The following is a 22,103-nucleotide window of genomic DNA, read 5'->3' as shown; positions in this document are numbered from 1 at the left end:
CCAGATGTAACACCCAGCTTGGTCAAGCTAACACCACATGAAAGTTCCTTCTTGTCTCAAGTGGTGTATGCTTGGAGACAAGAAGACAACTTTTGTGTGGGGTCATCTTGACCAAGCTAGGTGTTACATAAAGACTCTAACAGGTATTGAGGGAAATTGCTTAACAAAGTAGCATCTAATAATGCTTTTATAACCCTTAATTGGGTAAGCTCCTAACATAGCATATCCTAGAAGGGTAGACAATTTATGAGAATCATTCTCACATCATGGTTTTCACCCTAATTAGGTTTCCATAATATATATCTAGTGTTATACTTGTGTGGATGAGTTTTATGTGGTTGCATGTTTCTTAGATTTTACTTTTCCTATTGTGTTTATTGAAATTTTAAGAGATTAAAGTGTCAATTAGTTTGGCTTAGGTAAGTTAAGTTGTGTTGGTGATTACTAATTCACACCGCCCCCCCACCCACCCCCACCAAACTAGTAATTTTTCCTATATTAATAATATTTTTCTCTAATATTTTACTTTTTGTTCATAAATTTAAAAATTCATATAGATTTATATATGACTTCCAATCTTGATCTTGGAATCAATCAAATCTAACCCTATAAAACACAGATCCTAATTTGGCACCCTTACAAACATAGTTAGACTTGTACGTAATCTCCATCTCGTAGGAAATACTATTTAATTTTAATGTACAATGGTATCCCATAATTTGGTGAATGATCTATATCCTAGTGTTGCTCATCATTTCACCTTGTACAACAATAGCATCATATTGTAATTGACTGAAGATCTAAACCTAAATATAAAACAAAGGAACATGGGAATGTTGTGTTAGAAATAGGGATTACTGAGAGGAGGATAGGGGGTGAATTAGTAATCTATAAACTTTAGTTGCCAACTAGATATTATTACTTACTTTAAACCATGCATAACAAATCAATAAAGTAATGCTGAAAAATAACAATAGCAATGCACAAAGATAACTCATAACACCATATTTTGTTAACTAGGGAAACCCTGGCCAAGGGAAAACCCTGGTGGGGATGATACCCACTAGATAATATACTAATATATATGATCCTTGCTAGAGGATGGAAACTGTTAGGAGTCAATGAGAAAATTCAATATAAGAAGTCCCTATTAGGAGACTTTGAATCCTTGTTAGGAGATTCCAACCCTGTTAGGAGTTGTAGTACAATGTATGCAAGAAGAGCCCAGTGCCCAAACATGTAATTTCAACTACAAGAAGAGATCACTACTCAATCAAGTAATTTACTCTTATTTTCCTTCCTTGTCTAATCTTTGATCTTCAGCTTGATCTCGAGTCACCTTAAAGCTCATATAGAACTTTGCATATATCACTTTCACATATATTCACAATTAATAATTCATACTTGCACTTCACTTACATAATACACCAAGATAGCACACTAGTTATCGCAAGAAGTCCTTTGCATAAATACCATGCCTTTACAAAAATTAATGCTAGTTCAAATAATACCACAATTCACTTTTCTAAGTTAGAGTAAACATCTAGGATGTCGGCCCTAATTGGACAAGTAATTGTTTTGTAAACAAAAAAATTATTTCTTTTAATTTCATTGTCTTGCATCATCAAAAAATGATTAACTCTATTTTGTATAGTCCATACAAACTTACAAGCTTATACATGTAATCACCAACATGTATACTATCTCCATGTAACTTCACATGTCATAATATGATGTCTGCAACATGTTATAAACAAAATAATGCACTGCTATAAAACAAATTCTATACTTAGACAATTTTCTGATTACCAAACACTAAGTATCTTTATTTCTAAGGTTTCCTATTAGCATGTACATCATTAGTTTCCATAAATGACAACAATTACATAACACTATCAGCCAATTGTCAACAATCTCCCCCTTTGGCATTGATGGCAACAAAATAGGGAAAATTGGTTAAGTGACAAAAACTTAACTATCAAAATAAGCATTACATCTATTATAACTTGTTCAACTTAACATATATGCTCCCCCTTATAATATACTTTACACTTTTACAATCTTCACATGTATCTCTCCTCATTGTATCTCTCCCAACAATCTCTACTTTTTTCATGTGTACAATTTTCACATCTCTCCCCCTGTGACATCAATGACAAAGGTCAAAATGTCAAGATTATATCCAGAAACTATCCAAAGACTGCCAAAACTATTGTCTTTCCTTATGTTGAAATGATCTTCATACAATCATAAAAAATAGTCTTCAGAGTGTTCATACCTTTATTCCATGCCTCTTTGGTAGATTCAGCTAATGTGAGAATTGCACATAAAGCATATGATGCAATCTCAACTGCATTAATATCTAAACACAAAAGGTTTGAATATGTGTCCTTGGCCTTGACACATTCTTCTAGTTGCTTCTCAACAAAAGATAACTTTAGAGCAATAGATTCTCTAAAATCATATGTTCTCTTCAAAATCTACTCTTTTTAAACTTCCAATTTCTTGATGTCACTATGAATACTAGCAACTTGACTTTCAAAATCATCAACTTTGCTAGATGGATGTTGGATCTAGTTGGATAAAGCCTCTAGCTCACTCATCTTTGTCTCTATCTAACTATCCAAGTCTTTAGTCAGCTTGTATGACAAAGTATACTTAACATATAGAGTTTTTCCTTCCTGCTAAGATTTCTAAAGTTCTTTTATACATGTATCAAGATTAACTAAGTCATTCTTGATATTCTGGCATATGGTTCTAAACATGTTAGCATCATGGGAAATTTGAGCCTTTTCCTCTACAACATTCAATAGATTTGAGAATTCTTCATCAAATGATTTTAGCACTGCTTGTGCTCTTTGTTTGGGATCTAGCTTAGTATTTTGAACTGCCAATGTACTATGTAGTCTGTCAGTCACTTCCATTAGTGTTCTTTGTAAACTCTTCACTTTCTTGTTTTTCTCAATTAGCTTGGTCAAGGATGAGATCAGATCTATTTTCCCATCATCATTGGTAGATAAAGTAGTAAGAGAGAGTGGAGTAGATGAACTAGATGGTTTAGTCTCATCATCCCTCTATTTCTTTATTGCTTCTTTAGTTCTTCTTTCCTCCTCTTCTTTCTTTTCCTTTTCTTCTCTTTCTCTCTTCTCTTCCACAATCCTTTTTTTTATCTTCATTTTCCTTTCTTTTCCTTTCTTCCTCAAGCAATTTTTGCTTGGCTTCTTCTACAATCCTTCTTTTATCTTCATTTTCCTTTCTTTTCCTTTCTTTTCCTTTCTTCCTCAAGCAATTGTTTCTTGGCTTCTTCTATCTTCTTTTTTCTACTGCTACTAGTGTCTTCTCTTCCTCAATTTGCCTCAACTTATCCTCAATATCTTTAGTGTCAAGTACATTTGGTTCAGAACCACCAATTGGATTTGTATCATCAATGTTAATTATAACATTGGTTTGATCAATCTCCATAGTGTTGTTAGAATTTCTTTAGAATAACTAAGAGGGGGGGTGAATCAATTATTCAAGGTCCAAATTTTCTATTCAAACTTTTCACTAAGTATAGTGAGCCCATTCAATCATTCATTCATTCAAGCTTTTAAATTATCTAACCAACAAGTTATTGTAAATCAACATGCAAGCATAACACATAAGAAATCAACACATAACATAGTGATTTACGTGGAAACCCAATTTGGAAAAAATCACCAGTAACATGCTACTCAATTCTCACTCTTATGAAGTGATGCCCTGTGAAAGGATTTCCCTGTTAAAGGCTTACAACACACTATCAAATGTGACCTTGTTAGAGGATTTAACCACCCTGTTAGAAGTGGGCCTGGTTAGTGGACTTTTGAACATTCATTTGCAATGCCACCCTGTTAAAGGATTTACAAATGGCTATTAAACCAACCTAAGTCCATAGGATTTCCATAGCTAATACAATTTCTAGAGAGTATTAGAAAATATTGATCTGACTACAACATACAACTTATCTTGCAGATCTCATATCACTTCTCAGCTCATACCCTTGCCTAGCCTTCAATCTTTGTAACTCTTGATAGCTTGCCCTCCTTTCAAGCTTAGTCCTCTTGAGTCTCCATACTCAATGTACCATTGCAATCATCTCTTCATGACCACTCGTACAAGTAGAGCCTATGTGCTCTTCCTTCTCCTAGATGTCTCCCCTTGACACCCTTCTAACTACTTTGCAGATTTGGCTCTTCAGCAACAATAGTATCAATAGCTCTTTGCTTCTTGGTCTATGACTTCTTTAAATAGAAGTCTTGGAGTTCCTTTTCCTGCTTGATTCTTTCATTCTTTAATTTCAATTCTCATGGATTAGGTAGGATTCATGGTATCTAACCCATATTGTGTTTCCTTTAGAAATTTCTTGAATAATCCTTTAGAATTCACCTAAAAATAGTTTACATAGGATTTTGTGCCACCAACTCATCATCCTTATCCTCTAACTTATTCACAAAATTTAATGTAACCACTATGTTGGCTTAGATTTGGCAAATCTTCATCATTTGAAATAATGCAACAGCTGAACACTATTGAAATATTGATGCTCAGCACATATTGTGTTACTCAACATCAATTGTGTTTTTCTTGGTGCTCGGCACTTAATCTTTACTTGACATCTGAAGATCACTTGGCACACACTAGAATTTTTTGTTACTTGGCTTCTACTAAGAATTTTCTCGGCTTCAACTAACTTGCTCGGCACCCACTAATGATCTTAGTTTAAGCTTTGCATTCTACCTTGTTACAACTTCTTCCTCCAATGTTTCTAAGTGTGACCAGCCTCTATATCTTTGAGTATGTTATCAATACATCATTGAACCATTGTCTTAACTGATCCTTTCACTTCATTACAACATCATAAATCAACCTTTCCCTTAGGTTCTCTTGTTACATCTTGTTGATCAAATCCTCTTCATCAATCAACTAAGTGATAGTACTTGGATCTTATAAGCAAATATCATCCCTACAAATAGTAGGTTTGACATCAATGAAAAAAAAATGACTGAAAACATTTTTCAACAACAATCTTCCTCCTTTGCAACAATCTCCCTCTTTGATCTTCAACAATGAGCTTTTCAATCAGATTTCCAACAATCTCCCTCTTTGGTATTGATGGCAAACCAAAACTGATCAACCATTAGACTAAACTATTCAACCACAAACTTATTAGGTTAGAATAGTAAGTCAAATGCAAAAAAGTAAATTGTAACTTCACATCTCCTTTTACTATTCTGATTGCTTCATTTTAGCTTCTCCCTCTTTACTATTGTCACCTTGTTCTTTGTCTTTCTCCCTCTATATTGCTCATCTTCTGTTGTTCTGATCAACCTCTAATTATTTATGTCAATTTCTCCCTCTATCTTCATTTGATTAGTTTTTTGCTATCTCTCCCTCTTGATCCTTCTCCTGTTGATCAATTTCAAATATCTTCTCCCTCTTTGACAATAATTCCAAAGACATATTAGCATCTTAATATGTAAGTGTACCTCTTACAGGTTCATTCAATTTCTCCCTTTGTCACCTTACTTGTGACTAATTTGGAACTTCAGTACTTCTACTACTTTAGGCATGAATCCCAAAGTAAACATCCTTTGCATCAATGTGTAATATCTTCATCATTCTGCTCATTTGATGCAGGGCATTCTTGCTTTTTTTTTAGGTAGCCTTGGCTAGGGGTATCACCCCTAACTTACTTCTAAGATACTCAAAAGCATCTTTTGGTAGTGCTTTTGTGAAGATATCAGAAATGTTAGGATAAACCACGGACAAAAATAAAAACTACATGCAAATATAACCAATAACAGAAAATAATAAAACACACATAAATGAACACAAGGCACCAAGATTTAACATGGTTCACCCAATCCCTGGGCTACGTCCACCAAACAGCAAGTCCGATCTTATTACAATCCAGTGATTACAACCTGATTACAATCCGTAATCCCTTACAGCTCAATACCACCGCAAGAACCAATTTCATATCACAACATTATGAAAAATACCCAACCCTAAGCCCTTTTATATAAGTATTAAACCACTTTAGGGTTATAACATGTCGGCCATATGTCGGCCATAATATGTCGGCTACCATGTCGGCTACTGCCCAAAAAAAAAAGTTTTTGAACCCCACTATTTATGAAGTATGTACAGTACTTTCCTGATCAGTCACCACAATCTAACAATCTCCCACTTGGGGACTGATCAGGCTCCACACTAAACAACAAGAAATATGCTCCTTTGAGCTAACATATTCCATCTTCACTTGTTTGTCTTCCACCAACTCTCTTACATAGTGATACTTGATTGCAATATGCTTGGTTTTAGCATACATTACAGGATTCTTTGATATGTTAATAGCACTTCTATTATCACAATAAAGTATCATAGGCTCAGCTACTTCTTCCTTCATACCTTGCAGCAACTATTTGATCCATACAATATTGGTGCAGTTTATAGCAGTTGCCACATATTTAGCTTCAGTAGTGGACTGTGAGGTGTAGCTTTGCTTTTTGATAGTCCATATAATCAACCTCTTTCCTAAGAAAAGTCCTCCTCCACTGGTGTTTTTTCTATCATCAATGTTACTTCCCCAATCTGCATTAGTGTAGGCTCTTAGTTCAAACTTTTCACTCTTCTTATAGTACAAAACAAAGTCATCAGTTCCTTTCAGGTATCTCAGTATTCTCTTTACTGCCATTAAGTGAGTTTCTCTTGGATTTGCAGAAAATCTTGCTACTATCCCAATAGCTAATGCAATGTCTAGTCTACTTTGTACAACATACTGCAGCTTTTCAATCATTGACCTACACAATGTCTGATTTACTTCAACAAATTCATCATTCTTAGATAGTTTATGGCCTATTGCTATTGGTGTGCTGGCTGGTTTTGAGTCTTCTAGTCCAAATTTTTTGAGTACCTCCTTGATGTATTTGAATTGGGTCACAAATATTCCATGCTTAAATTGATGTACTTGTGATCCAACAAAGAATTTGATTTCTGCAAACATTGACATCTCAAATTCATGCTTCATTTGATTAGCAAAATATTTGCAAAGTACATCTTTTCCTTCAAATATTACATCATCAACAAAGATTTATGATATCAAAATGTCTTTCTCCTTTTTAGCTTTGATGTACAAGTTATTATTGTCATCTATTCTCTCAAATCCTATCTTCACAAGATATTTATGCAACCTCTCATACCATGCTCTAGGTGCTTGCTTCAATCCATAAAGTGTTTTGTGTAGTTTGCAGACAATGTCCTTATTCTTCTCATCAACAAATCCCCTTGGTTGCTCTATGTAAACTTCCTCTTCCAGTATACCATTCAGAAAAGTAGACTTCACATCTATTTGGTACACTTTGAAACCTTTATATGCCGCATATGCAAGTAATTTTCTTACTCCTTCCATTCTTGCAACAGCAGAAAATGTCTCTCCATAATCCAGTCCTTCTTCTTGTGCATAGCCTTTGCAAACTAGTCTGGCTTTGTTTCTTATTATCTCACCATTCTCATCAAGTTTGTTTTTGAACACCCATTTGATACCAATCACATTCTTATCAGTTGGTCTAGGAACTAGAGACCATGTTTTGTTTTTCTCAATCTAGTCTATTTCTTCTTCCATGGCTTTATACCAGTCATCATCTCGTAGTGCATCATTCGTTGTTTTAGGTTCAACCTTGCTTAATAGACATGATTCACTCCTAAGCCTATTCCTTGTCATTGGTCTGGCATCCTTGTCACCAATGATTTGATCTACAAGGTGATGTCTTCTCACATACTTGGCTAATCTTGGTTCAGCCCTTCTATCCATGTTTGATCCTTTAGCTTTAGAGTCATTTTGTTCTTCTTCATTAGGCACTCCATCATTCCTTTCATGTGTATTGTTTTTAGAGTTAGAATGTGCATTTTTTGCACTCTGCAACTCAGCTTCTGAATGTAGCTCAGTATTCACAGGCTAAGACTTGGCACATACTAAAGTTTGTTGATGATTCCCAACTTGATTTGTAGCATTGTCTTCAATTGTCATTCCTTCATAGAAGTATACAAAGGATCTATAATCCTCTATTTTCTTTGACTCATCAACTTGAACTTCTACATGCTCATCAAAATTTACATTTGCACTCTCCACAACTTTGTTAGTGTTAGTGTTCAAACACTTATATGCCTTACTTCTAGTGGAGTATCCAAGAAATACACCTTCATCACTTTTTGCATCAAATTTTTCATTTATAGTATCTTTTAGAATATAGAATTTATACCCAAATACTTTGAAATGTTTAACATTGGGTGAGTGACCATACCATAATTCAAAAGGTGTTGCATTTGTACCTTTCTTGACTTGAACTCTATTCAGTGTATAGATTGCAGTACTTACAGCTTCTCTCCAGTACTTTAGTGCAACATTTTTCTCCATCATCAAGGTTCTAGCATAGTCAATCATTGACCTATTCCTCCTTTCAACAATACCATTCTGTGGTGGAGTTCTTGGTGCTGATGTTTTCCTTTTGATACCTTTTTCATTATAGAATATTTCAAACTCTCTTGATGTGAACTCACCTCCTCTATCTTACCTTAGGGTTTTTAGGTTTTTTCTTGTTTCCTTCTCAACTCTGGCCAAATACCACTTGAAAATTTGAAATAAATTAGATTTTTTCTTTAAAAACATAGCAGTCATCATCCTAGAATAGTCATCTACAAATAGCATTATGTATCTGTCTCCTAGGTAGCTTTGCACTTCTATTGGGCCACATAAGTCTGTATGGACTAACTCTAGTACTTCTTTGGAAGTGTATGTTTTTCTTTTGAAACTAGACTTAATCATCTTCCCTAGTTAACATTTTTTGCACATTGTGTTTTCAGGTTTCTTCAACTTGGGAAATCCTATGACCTCCTTTTTCTTGTTGATGCTAATTAGATTATCAAAATTAACATGACACGGCATTTTATGCCACAACCACACATCATCAAGTCTAACAACAAGACATGTTGCATCTTCCATATGTAGTAAAAATAGATTATTCCTATTTTTTTCACATTTTGCTATCAGCTTTCCATCAATGTCATAGATCTTGGCAGTTTTGTTTCCAAATTCAACTTTGCAACCTACATTGCCTAACTATGATACACTCAAAAAGTTCTATTTCAATCCTTCAACTTAGTATACATTGTCACATGAAATTTCCTCTATGAGCTTAATAAAGCCTTTTCCTTTGATTTGACATGCAGCATCATTACCAAATCTAACACTATTTCCATCATATTATGTAAAGGTAATGAACTTACTTTTGTCTCTTGTCATGTGATGTGAGCATCCACTATCTATGATCCACTTGGCATTCTTGTTCACACAGGTAACCAATGTGTTTGATTCATCTTTGTCTTTATCTGATTCATCCTTCATGGCCTCATAGACTACTTCATCATCATTCTCATCAGAATCCTCTTCAACAATGTAGCATCCCTTCCCTTTCTCTTTGTAATATTTGTTGCCATCTCTTTTGTTCCTATACTTGTTTCCTTCTTTGTAGTTCTTCTTCTATGGACATCTTGTAGCAATATGACCAACTTCATTACAATTGAAACATATGATAGGGAGCTTACCTTTGAATTTTCCCTTACCTCTATGGAATTTCCTAGCCAACAATGCTTCTAACTATTCCACATCTTCCTCATCTGTGTTGCTATCACTAGATGCATGTTTTCCTTTTCTTCTCTTTTTGCTTGATGTATCCTCCTCAGTGTCTTTTATTGTCATCTTTGCCTTGAAAGAAAATTTAAGGTTCTTAGGTCTATAATTGTCAAAATTGGATAGCTCAAATGCAGTAAGTCTTCTCATTATTCCTTCAAAGGTTAGTGTGTTTCCTTGTACACACCTTAGCTCTTGGATGGCTAAAACTCTAATAGCATAGATAAGAAGCAAAGTTCTTAAGTATTTTCTGATGGCTATTTCTTCCAATTGTCCACCTAGACTTCTTATTGCACTTACTACTTCTTTCATTCTTGCAACATATTGGGTAGCATTTTCACCTTCCTCCATCTTCATATCATCAAAATTTCCTCTTAGGATTTCTCTTTTTCTCTTTGGACATTTTGATCTCCTCTAATGATTTATGATAAGGTTTTCCACATCTTGAATGTAGTGTCACAGTCTTTGATGTCATTATATTCTGCATAGTTAAGTGTAGAAGCAATCTCTAGCATTACTTGATTGTGCTCCTTCTTTTTGTTCAAATCATCTTTAGTAAGAGGTCTTGTTGGATTTACATGTTCTATTCCAATTGAGGTTTGTGCATAGTCACCTATTGATCCAAGGTGCAATTTCATCAGACTCTGCCATGCAGCAAAGTTGTCTTTGTTGAGCTTGGGAACTTCTCTCTTGGACATCTTGATCTTCTTGCTCCTAGTACCTTGAAACTAAATCAGCAAATGGCTCAGATACCAATTGTTAGAATTGCTTTAGAATAACTGAGAGGGGGGGTGAATTAGTTAATCAAGGTCCAAATGTCCTATTCAAACTTTTCACTAAGTATAGTGAGCCCATTCAATTATTCATTCATTCCATCTTTTAACTTCTCTAACTAGCAAGTTACTATAAATCAACATGCAAGCATAACACATAAGAAATCAACACATAACACAGTGATTTATGTGGAAACCCAATTTGGAAAAAACCACTAGTAACATGCTACTCAATTCTCACTCTTCTAAAGTGATGCCTTATGAAAGGCTTGCCCTGTTAAAGGCTTACAACACACTATCAAATGTGACCTTGTTAGAAGATTTAACCACCCTATTAGAAGTGGGCCTAGTTAGAGGACTTTTGAACATTCACTTGGAATGCCACCCTGTTAAAGGATTTACAAATGGCTATTGAACCAACCTACGCCCATAGGATTTCCATATCTAATACAATTGCTAGAGAGTATTAGAAAATCTTGACCTAACTACAACATACAACTTATCTTGCAGATCTCATATCACTTCTCAACTCATATCCTTGCCTGGCCTTCAACCTCTACAACTCTTGACAGCTTGCCCTCCTTTCAAGCTTAGTCCTCTTGAGTCTCCATACTCAATGTACTAGTGCAATCATCTCTTCATGACCACTCATAGAAGTAGAGCCTCTATGCTCTTCCTTCTCCTAGATGTCTCCCATTGACACCCTTCTAACTACTTCACAGATTTGGCTCTTTAACAACAACAGTATCAAAAACTCTTTGCTTCTTGGTCTATGACTTCTTTAAATAGAAGTCTTGGAGTTCCTTTTCCCGCTTGATTCTTTCATTCTTTAATTACAATTTTCATGGATTAGGTAGGATTCATTGCATCTAACCCATATTTTGTTTCCTCTAGAAACTTCTTGAATAATCCTTTAAAATTTGCCTAAAAATTGTTTACATAGGGTTCTATGCCACCAACTCATTATCCTTATCCTCTAACTTATTCACAAAATTCAATGTAACCACTATGTCAAATTAGATTTGGCAAATTTTCATCACTTGAAATAATGCAGCAGCTCGACACTATTGAAATACTAATGCTCGGCACATATTGTGTTACAGGGCATCAATTGTGTTTTTCTTGATGCTTGGTACCTGGTCTTCACTTGGCATCTAAAGATCACTCGGCACACACTAGAATTTTATGTTACTCGGCTTCTACTAAGAATTTTTTCAGCTTCAACTAACTTGCTTGGCACCCACTAATGATCTTAGTTTAAGCTTTGCATTCTACCTTGTTACAACTTCTTCCTCCAATGTTTCTAAGTGTGACCAACCTCTATATCTTTGAGTATGTTATCAATACATCATTGAACCATTGTCTTAAATGATCCTTTCACTTCATTACAATATCATAACTCAACCTTTCCCTTAGGTTCTCTTGTTACATCTTGTTGATCAAATCCTCTTCATCAATCAACTAAGTGATAGTACTTGGATCTTATAAGCAAATATCATCCCTACAAATAGTAGGTTTCACATCAATGACAAAACAATGATTGAAAACATTTTTCAACAACAATCTTCCTCCTTTGCAATAACCTCCCTCTTTGATCTTCAACAATGAGCTTTTCAATCAGATTTCCAACAAGTGTCACCACTTACTGACACTTCTGAGGTTCTAGGAGCTAGAGGAGATGCTATTTATGATTCGATTAACATTTTACTGATAGCTGTTGTAGTCTCCTTTCTCAACTTATCCTTTTCACCAACCATGAATAGAAATGGTCTCAACTTATTTCTTAAGTATAGTGCTAGGTTATTCAACAATCCTTTATTTCATCTTCATCATTAGTCTTGTAGATAGTCCTCAGCATAGACTTCCAAAGTTCAAGGTCGTCTTCTCTTGCAGGAGTCTTCTTATTTATAAGTCTCACATAGACTTTCTCATTCATTATTCCTTCAATATCCTTCAAACTTAGATTGTTTGCTATGATATAATTTATAGCAGATTTATCAATATGATCCTTCTCAAAATTATTATATAAATCATAAAACTTTTTCATCTAAACAAAGTTACCTTCATTAGCAATCACTATATTTATCTTTTCAATCTTTAACTTCAAGGTTGTCAAGCTTTTCCTACTGCTTGTTTAGGTGGAGTCACTTATTCTGATTATTTAGTTTCTTGTTCCTCATCTTCTTCATCACTTGAGTCAATAGTCAACAATGTTTTCTACCTCTTACCAAGTCCTATGGCCAGCTATTTTACTCTCTTATTCTTTGAAGATACTTCTTCCACTAAGCTCTCTGATTTTCTTTTTTGCTCACTAGGCTAAACATCAGACACTACTACATATGGTATTCTCTATTCCAAAGATGTTTCAGCAATTGATATTGACAAGGGTTGCATGTTTAATACAACTTGCTTCATTGTTTTTCTTATGGCCTCCGATAGTGCCTTCTTCATTATTGATTCAACCTTCTTCTGTGATGCCTTCTCTAAGGTTACTTAATGAGCATGCTATGTAATCTCATCGTACATGCCAAATCTATATTCAACTTATCACTTTCTTTAGTAAGGAGATCAATTTGTTCAAGATATTCTTCAAGGTTCTTCATCAACTGTTCCATATCCAAAAGGATCTTACTTAAGTTGTTAAGCCTCTTCAAAGTAACTGGGCTCTGATACCAATAGTTAGAAATAGGGATTACTGAGAGGGGGGTGAATTAGTAATTTACAAACTTTAGTCACCAATTGGATATTATTACTTACTTTAAACCATGCATAAAAAAGAAATAAAGTAATTTTGAATAGTAGCAATATAAATGCACAAAGATAACTCATAACACCATATTTTTTTAACTAGGGAAACCCTGGCCAAGGGAATACCTCGATGGGGATGATACCCACTAGATAATATACTAATATATATGTTCCTTCTTAGAGGATGGACCCTGTTAGGAGTCAATGAGAAAATTCAGTATAAGTAGTCCCTATTAGGAGACTTTGAATCCCTATTAGGAGATTCCAAACCTATTAGGAGTTGTAGTACAATGTATGCAAAAAAAGCCCATTGCCCAAACATGCAATTTCAACTGCAAGAAGATCTCACTGCTCAATTAAGTAATTTACTGTTATTTTCCTTCCTTATCTAATCTTTGATCTTTAGCTTGATCTCGAATCACTAGATAGCTCATATAGAACTTTGCATATATCACTTTCACATATAGTCACAATTTGCACTTCATACTTTCACTTCACTTACATAATACACCAAGATAGCACACTGCTTATTGCAAGAAGTTCTTTGCATAAATACCATGCCTTTACACAAATTACTATTGGGTTAGCTAAGACCACAATTCACTTTTCCAAGTTAGAGTAAACATTTAGGATGTACGCCCTAATTAGACAAGTAATTGTTTTGTAAACAAAACAACTCTTTCCTTCAATTTCGTTGTCCTGCATCATCAAAACATGATTAACTCTATTTTGTACAGTTCGTACAAACTTCCAAGGTTATACACATCATCACCAACAAGTATACTATCTCCATGTAAATTTTCATGTCATAATATGATGTCTGCAACATGTTATAAACAAAACAATACACTATTGTAAAACAAATTCTATACTTAGACAATTTTTTTGATTACCAAACACTAAGTGTCTTTATTTTCAAAGTTTCCTATTAGCATGTACATCATGTGTTGCCATAAATGTCAACAATTACATATCACTATTAGCCAATTGTCAACATGTTGGAAAATTTACTCCTAGGACTGATGTTATTTTCTTAATCTATTAAAAAATATAGTTTCAACTTAGATGAGTTTCACATTATAGCTCTTAACCTAACCTATATGTTTTTTTTTACACATCCATCACCTATACATGTTAGCAAAAAGGAGACAAAATACTATGCAAAAAGGGTTTTTCTTAATTCAAACCTTGATCTAAGGATGGTTATTTAATTAGAGATAAGTGGAAATTTAGTTGGAAGTGTGATAAAGCATACCATAGGTTAGATATAAAAATAGAATTCTTATATCTCCATAAAAAAAATGAGCTCATGAAGATGATTGAAGTTGACCCAAAGTTGACATTGGGATAGGAAGAACATGGATGCCTTCACAAAATTCTTATATTTGCTAGTGATCCAAGTCTTCAATGCTTTAATGCTCCTTAGGAGTTGAAAATGAAAAATTATAATTGAGAGATTGAGTTGATGATTGGATACGTGAGGGAGAAAAGCTTGATTTAATGTAAAATCTAATGAATATCATTGCAAATTTAAAATTCTTGCTAGAAAATGTTTACAATTAAGTAGGTTCAATTTGTGTTTGATCACTAGTGAATGAAACACCCTAACTGACCTATTCATAGGAATGAGGTTCCAAATGCACCTTATTTAACCCAATATGGCCTCAAATTGGTACCTAAGGTCCTCATTAGAAAAATAAAGTTGAAATTGCTTTTAGAATTGGGTTAGATCATGTATATTAAGCTTGAAAGAATATGAATGCATGTATAAGAACCCTAAGAAAAAACAACTATATTGTGGTAAGGATTGAATAATAACACAATCTAGTCAACTGGTGAACCAAATATGAGGCTAAAATAGGTGAGTTAGAGCTCCCTTGGTGACCTTCTTTGAACAATTCTTGTTCCAATGAGTTGCATACTATAGCTCTTCACCTAATCTTTTGCAACTCTTTTTGTGTGTCTATCATTTGAACCTACAATCATAAAAGAAGGGGCTTTCCTAAGACAAACCCTAATTTAGGAGCTAACCTTGAATTGCAAATAAATTAAATTAAATTGAGACCATGTTGAAGAATAACATAAGATGGATTCAAAAAATAGAGTGCTTATACCTCCATAAACCTTCTTTAGATCATGAAGATTCTTGAATTTGAATTGATGTTTACTCTAGGATAATAAGATCATGGATTCCATCAAAAATTCTAATCTCTGCAAATTTCTCCTTGTATTTAATACCTTGGTGATTGATCTCATTCCTTGGAAATTAAAAATACAAATTTGTAGTTGGGATCTTGATTTGGAATTGAGATTTTATGAAATGGGTGAGTGTAGCATGATTTATACCTCTCCCAACATTTTATGTTGTAAAATTTAATGAATACAATATGAGTTAAAAATATCCCATTAAAATAATGTGACCATTGAGCAAGTTCAATTTCGGCCTAACCATCAGGGAGAGCCCCACCTTGATTGGTCCATTCTTAGGAGCAGGGTGACGAGTTCTCCCCTGTGTGGCATCAAACTGGGACTAAAAATCCTAATTGGAGAAAGTAAGCTAGAACTAAATACAAAATTGGGTTCAATCAAGCATATAAGGCATAGAAGGCCATGAATGCTAAAATAGGACTAACCTAAGAAAGAAATTAGATAGGGGTGCAATTTATAATGCTACAAAAGTTATGATGGACAAATCTATTAGGCTTGAGAGAAGAAAAATATATATACTTTTTCTAGGCTAGTTTTAGATCATAGGTTGCATGCATTGTGTAATGTGCCCACCATCTTGACCATGGAATCCATAAGGATGGTCTTCAGCTAGGAGTTTTTTGCCACTACTAACCATCACACGATCAACACTAATATATCATCATGCTTCCTTGATTCACTATTGGACATCAAGGAAGGAAAATTGTGACCATTTTTGTTTCTAGTACTAGTATGTAAAGATGAAATGTTGGTAAATGAGATTGACCTAGTGGTGTTTATGAAGCCTATGGTTCACTTATCATGGCTAGATGACATCTTGAAGCTCTTCAAACTAAAGGCTAGAGTAGTAAGGAGACCCTTCATTCTTGGGCTAGATACTCAAGGTTTGGAACAATATAGGTGTTGAGTCTAGGTAAGGAATTTTTGTAGAGAGAAATGGGTATTGAGAAAAACAATTCCACTTGCCTGAAGAATTTGCTAACGTAGTAATCTTAGAGGTCTTCTATGGAGGCAATTAAGGTAAAATATAGTTTTGAAATTATGATGTTTTGGTATTTCTTTGAAATGTCTTTGGCCCCATTGCAATGTTTCTATGGTGAAATGTGGATATGATGATGAACTATATTTGGCTCTTCATTGGAGATAATATCTTTGTATACTAGTCTCTTTGGTCTTATCAATGAGTTAGTTTAGTGTCACTTTGCCTATAATTGAGAGATGCTATATTCTCTAGGCTTTTAGATATGTCTAATATCATTTTTTAATGGTGATCTTCACAAATGTAATTACGAAGTATTAGGGGCATATATTAATAGAAAGTCATTTAGCATATAGATAGAATATAGTCGATAATAATTGTCAATAGTTTTAGGAATGATTTTTGTGTCTCATATTTGTCTACCACAATATAGTTATAACAAAAGCATAACATTAAAAAATTCTAAAATATTTAATATATCTTCAACTCCAATACTTTATTGAAGAATGAAGAAAAACATATCATTAACTCCTCTTATCTCGTGAATCCACAACAATTTAATAATAGTCACTTTAAATAAATAAATAAATTTTAATACTCATCATAATAAAATACTCATGAAATCTTTACAAAATTCCTCTAATATACTCACAATTATTTTCCCATCATTTTTAAGGTCATCAAATCGGATCGCATTTTTAAAGAAATCATATAGTTATGCCTCCTCAAATGTACACATAATTAAGATTATTTTTTAAGAAGAAAATATACTTCTACTTACTAATAATGACAAGATCATGATATGACAACTCAAGTCGAACTTTAAGTGCCATACATTAAATTTAAATGCGCTTGCTTTATTGATGCAAGTTCCCCAAAAAGTGAAAGAGACTCTTGCTAAAAAGGAGGAAGGGAAAGGACCAATGGGGAAGATAAAACTTAAATTCTTTTTGTGATGCCATAGAATTCAAATCAATATGTTTCTTCAATCTGTTATTTTTTAATTTAAAAAGTTGTATTTTAAAGTAGTTTAGGTTACAAAAGTAAAAGTAAGCTAATTTAATAATAAAGACTTATTCATAAAAAATAAACGTATGAATTTTTTTAAGAAATCTTAAATTTGATATCGTATCATGTTTTTGTTAAGGTGTTAAAAAAATGTTTTGAAAAATTGTACATTACATCATTTTGTACATGTGTTTATGTAATATAAGCATATTTATTACATTTTAAAAACAAGTGCTACATGGTAGCTTAGTACTTGACTTTAGTTTTTATATAAATATAATTTTAATTTAATAAATTTGTTATAATTTATAAAATGTTTTAATTAATAAAAATATTATATATTTATAGTTTTCTATAATATATATATATATATATATATATACACTATTACATTATAAATAAATCATAATATCTTTATTATAATAATATATAATAATATTTCTTAAACGATTATATAATATAAGAAATATCAGTATTTTAGTATTTTTAATTGAATGATAAAAATTATATTATAAAAAAATGCAATATAAAAATATAAAAATCTAAACCAGCTCACTTATATTCAAAAAAATATTAAAAATGAATCATAGTCATCTTAATAAAAATCTGCAATCCCCCGATCCCTATAAGAGCTAAATGAATTCACCCAATCAAATTTTAGAAATATATTTTCTAAAAATTGTAAAGTTAAAAATCTGGCATCTATGCTTACGCAAAGATATAGGTTGGAAGAGGAGGAAGAGGAGAGTTTTGAGAGCAAGGAAAGGGAGGTGGAGGAGGAAAATCTCTCTGATTCTAAGAGAGATAATGAGGAAGGGAAAAAAGAGAAGTGAAAATTTGGCAGATAATTCCCAAGCATCTGCTGGTAATACCCTAGTGTCAGCTGGTAAAGACATTATCACTAAGACTCATGTTTCGGCTAGTTTCACCCTCTAGCCCATAACTTTTTGTGAAGATAGTAATAAAGTGGACACTCACTCCATCATGATTTCCTCATTGGTTAAAGAATAATATAATGTTTTTACTAACCCTCAAGTTTTGCAGGATGAAAATCAATTGACAAAGACTAATGAGGGATCTGGAAAGGTTGATAAGGATGGAAATGAAAAGACTGCACTGCTAGAAAAATGAGTCAGAACCTTGGAGGAGGGATTTCATACTTTCTCTAAATTTGCACTGAAGGTCACTCATGCAACAACTACCACCCTCCAACTGCTAGCACAGGAGAAGGATGATAGGGGATGGACATGGAAGATAATAAGCTCCTCTACAAGTTTCTTGTTGATGACTGGGCTCGGGTGCTTTTGGCCAGGAAAGGAAAAGAAAATTTTTGAATGTTTTTAAGGGATTTAAGGTTCTTAGTTTTGTTTTTTTTCTACTGCAACATAGTTGCTGGTTCACAGTGTTGCTAAGACTTAGGTTGGCATGTTTAAGCCAACAGTTTTTATTTAGAACTTTATAGTTTGTTTAAGCTCTATAGTTTTTGGCCATTGTGTTTGGTTATACGATCCTGAGCATTAGTTGGTTAGTTTATTTTAGACTTCTGATAGTTTTGCTTCCTTATTGCTGGTGCTTTTTGGTTGATATTGTCTATGTGATTGGGTTGCACCTTGTTACTTCTGTAGGTGTTTGCTGGTAGTGTGCTAGTTACCAGCTTTTTTTGTAAGGGCCGACCGACCCCCTTGTTTTGGTTGCTTTATATTTTAAAAACATATTAGTTTGATAAAAAAAGTTAAAATCAATTAATTCTGACTATAGAAACCAAAAAATGTAATCACTAGTTAGAGCAAAAAATCTAAAATATGTCACAATAGTACTTAGCCTACCGACAAGTACTAATAACAACTTGTTGGTAAACAGATTTGTCACCGTAGAATTATGCCCAACGGAGTGTGTGGCAAACCATTCACAACAGTTGGATAGGCCCTTGGTATGCGGCCTTCCTCTGCATTTAGAGGGGCAGCTCCCTCGTATGATATAATTTTGAAGTTTTTCAAATAAAAGATGGAATCAAATTTTTAAAGATGAGAAAGCTCATGATGACGAATGCACCACACAACTTCAAAGCTTTCCCGAACTACTAACTTAAAGCCGCTAATAACAATGATCAAGATCTACGCTTGAAAACTATTACTAGCACAACGCTGATCCACAGATTTATAAACATCTACACCATATCGTGAGAATGCTCACTACAAAGAGAATCAACATTTGTAACGATTTAGATTTGAAAGAGGGAACTCAAACTGCACATTCCATTATTTTCTTGCACCAAGAACTTAAGAGGAATTTCTGATTACAAAGACAAAATCTGTACATACTTTCCAAATGTCATCTTCTAATCAAAATTTCAGCATAGTGCTCCCTTATTCTCCAACCCAAAAAGTCCTTTTACAAAGCTCAAAAGCACCCTTATATAGACATAGAGGTTAATAACTACCTCTTCGTGGTTAATAACCACCTCCAAAATACGTAATTTTGGAAGGTTAATTAACCTCAAGAAAATTAACCTCACATAACAATGACCATTGATTGAAATGTATAGCTTGGAACATGTCTTCAGATGGTCGAATCACTGACTTGTTGTGTTACTTGATAAGACTCTTCTTCATGATCATCGCCTCCCCATGTCTATTGCTCTCTTTCTCCCTTTCTCTTATTTTACCACTTGAAGATCTGGATGATATGTTTGACCCTTCTCTCTCATCAAATGAATGGGACCTATAAGAAACCATCTGCCTATCCCAATGCGCTGAGCCAGAATCAGAGGTTTTAAACTTTTTTTCTTAAAAGAAGAGGCACCAGAGCTATGGAGTCCTTGGGCTATCAATTTGCAGGGTGCCTCCTATCCATGGAAGAGGAAGGCACTGAGGCCCTTGAGCTACTTTCTCTATCCAAATATCTCCTACTACCAAAGGAGAAAGAGTCCTTTGAAATCGACTCCATATGACCACGGGCTCAGGTGCTAGTGGAAACAGGGCTTGTCTTTGAGGAGGAGCTAGAACTATCTACTACCAGACCTTGTGCATAGTCTAATCTCCCAAGATTATCTGATATTGTTGGTTTGTCATTTTCTCATAACTGTCACCATAAAATCATGTATTCATAGGTTAGTTTATCCCTTTGACCGATTCAATCACAGAACCTTCAATCATTTGGGGTGAATTTGGCCATTCTTTGTATCCATCGCAACATTAGAGAACGACTGCTCTACCTTTCGGCTTCAAAACTAGAAAGCTTCCACATCGAGAACCATACTTAGCTGAGGTTGACTCGAATTATATTCTTGGGGTATCATTCAATATTCATCCGCTTTTCATTATTGGTGCATTCTCAGATTCATCGTCCTTGGGCTCCGTCTTATTCAATTTCATGTTTAATTTCTCTTAAGACATTATGGAGTTCAATGTCTGATGCTGAACCATACTGCGAAAAGCCAAATAACATCTCTGCTCAACACTGATCTTAGGATTTCATCAGACACTCCTTCCATCATTGACAAACCTAACGCAAAGTTGGAATTCACAAGCCTTTGGAGGTCATCGAAATTTTGTCGAACCTCTGGCGCACCTCTTTCATATACCTTGGAATTCCTAGCTCGATGATTTTATTGATAAAGTACATATGCTAGGATTGGGAAAATCTCATCATATGGAAGTGATTGGCCTTGCTCTGCACAAATGCATTGTAGCATCCTCTATTCATTATATTACAAGGCTCGATAACTTCATTCAAACAACCACATCGAGCTTGGCTACATCACAAACATCACAGTCACTTCCTACAGTGATGTTCATACTTTCAATATCAGATAGATTCTTCAATCAAGATCTGCATGGGTTCTTGGGACTTTATGCATTTGTCTGGATTATTATCATAGCCAAATTTTACTTTCTGTATTTATTTCTATATAGCATGGTTGTCTCAATAGGGTTCAAATATTGAGGCTTTTACAATATTTGAAACATCTTTCATCGACATCAAGTGGGTTCATCTTGCCATGAAGACATTTGACACTTCCTACCTTGAGGCCCAATGCCTTGATCATTAATTGAATCCTTCCTTAATATCTGCACAAGACTACCTTCGCACTTGACGGTGGAAACATTCATGTTTACTTGAAGCCCAATTTAGACGTTGTTGGTAAACAGATTGAAAAATTTCACTCTCAACACCAAAATCTCTGAGCATTTCGAAATTATTTGTGAACACAATTGCTTTTCGGCTATCCTTTTCCATTTCCTCCACCTTAAGATCAACTAGGCACAATATCCGTACTTGTCTTTTAGATGATCTTACTTCCAGTTCTTAACCTTAATCAGCTAAACAAAGAAGGTTAATGATTGTCTCAGAGAGGTTAAGAAAAACATGTTTTTGGACGTTATCATCAACCTTTTGAGAGGTTAAATGGTTAGGAAAAACGTATTTTTGGAGGCTATCATTAACCTTTTGAGAGGTTAATGGTTAGGAAAAACATGTTTTTGGGTCTCTCCATTAACATGCAATAACCTGAGGCTCAGAAGTTAGATTTTAAAAATTTCAAGTGTTGTGCGGAGCTGGGAATGAGCCAATGACATGAAGATTTAGAAACTCGCAATAATTCAAAAATAACATGGCTATTTTAAAGCTTAAAATCAGGCGAGTTTCAAAAATTAATCATGGCTTACAAAATTGAAGC

The sequence above is a fragment of the Cupressus sempervirens genome, chromosome 3 (assembly GCF_028749045.1).
Source record: "Cupressus sempervirens isolate cs-2001-9-10 chromosome 3, ASM2874904v1, whole genome shotgun sequence".
Classification (NCBI taxonomy): Eukaryota; Viridiplantae; Streptophyta; class Pinopsida; order Cupressales; family Cupressaceae; genus Cupressus; species Cupressus sempervirens.
Note: the sequence above shows the minus strand (reverse complement) of the source record.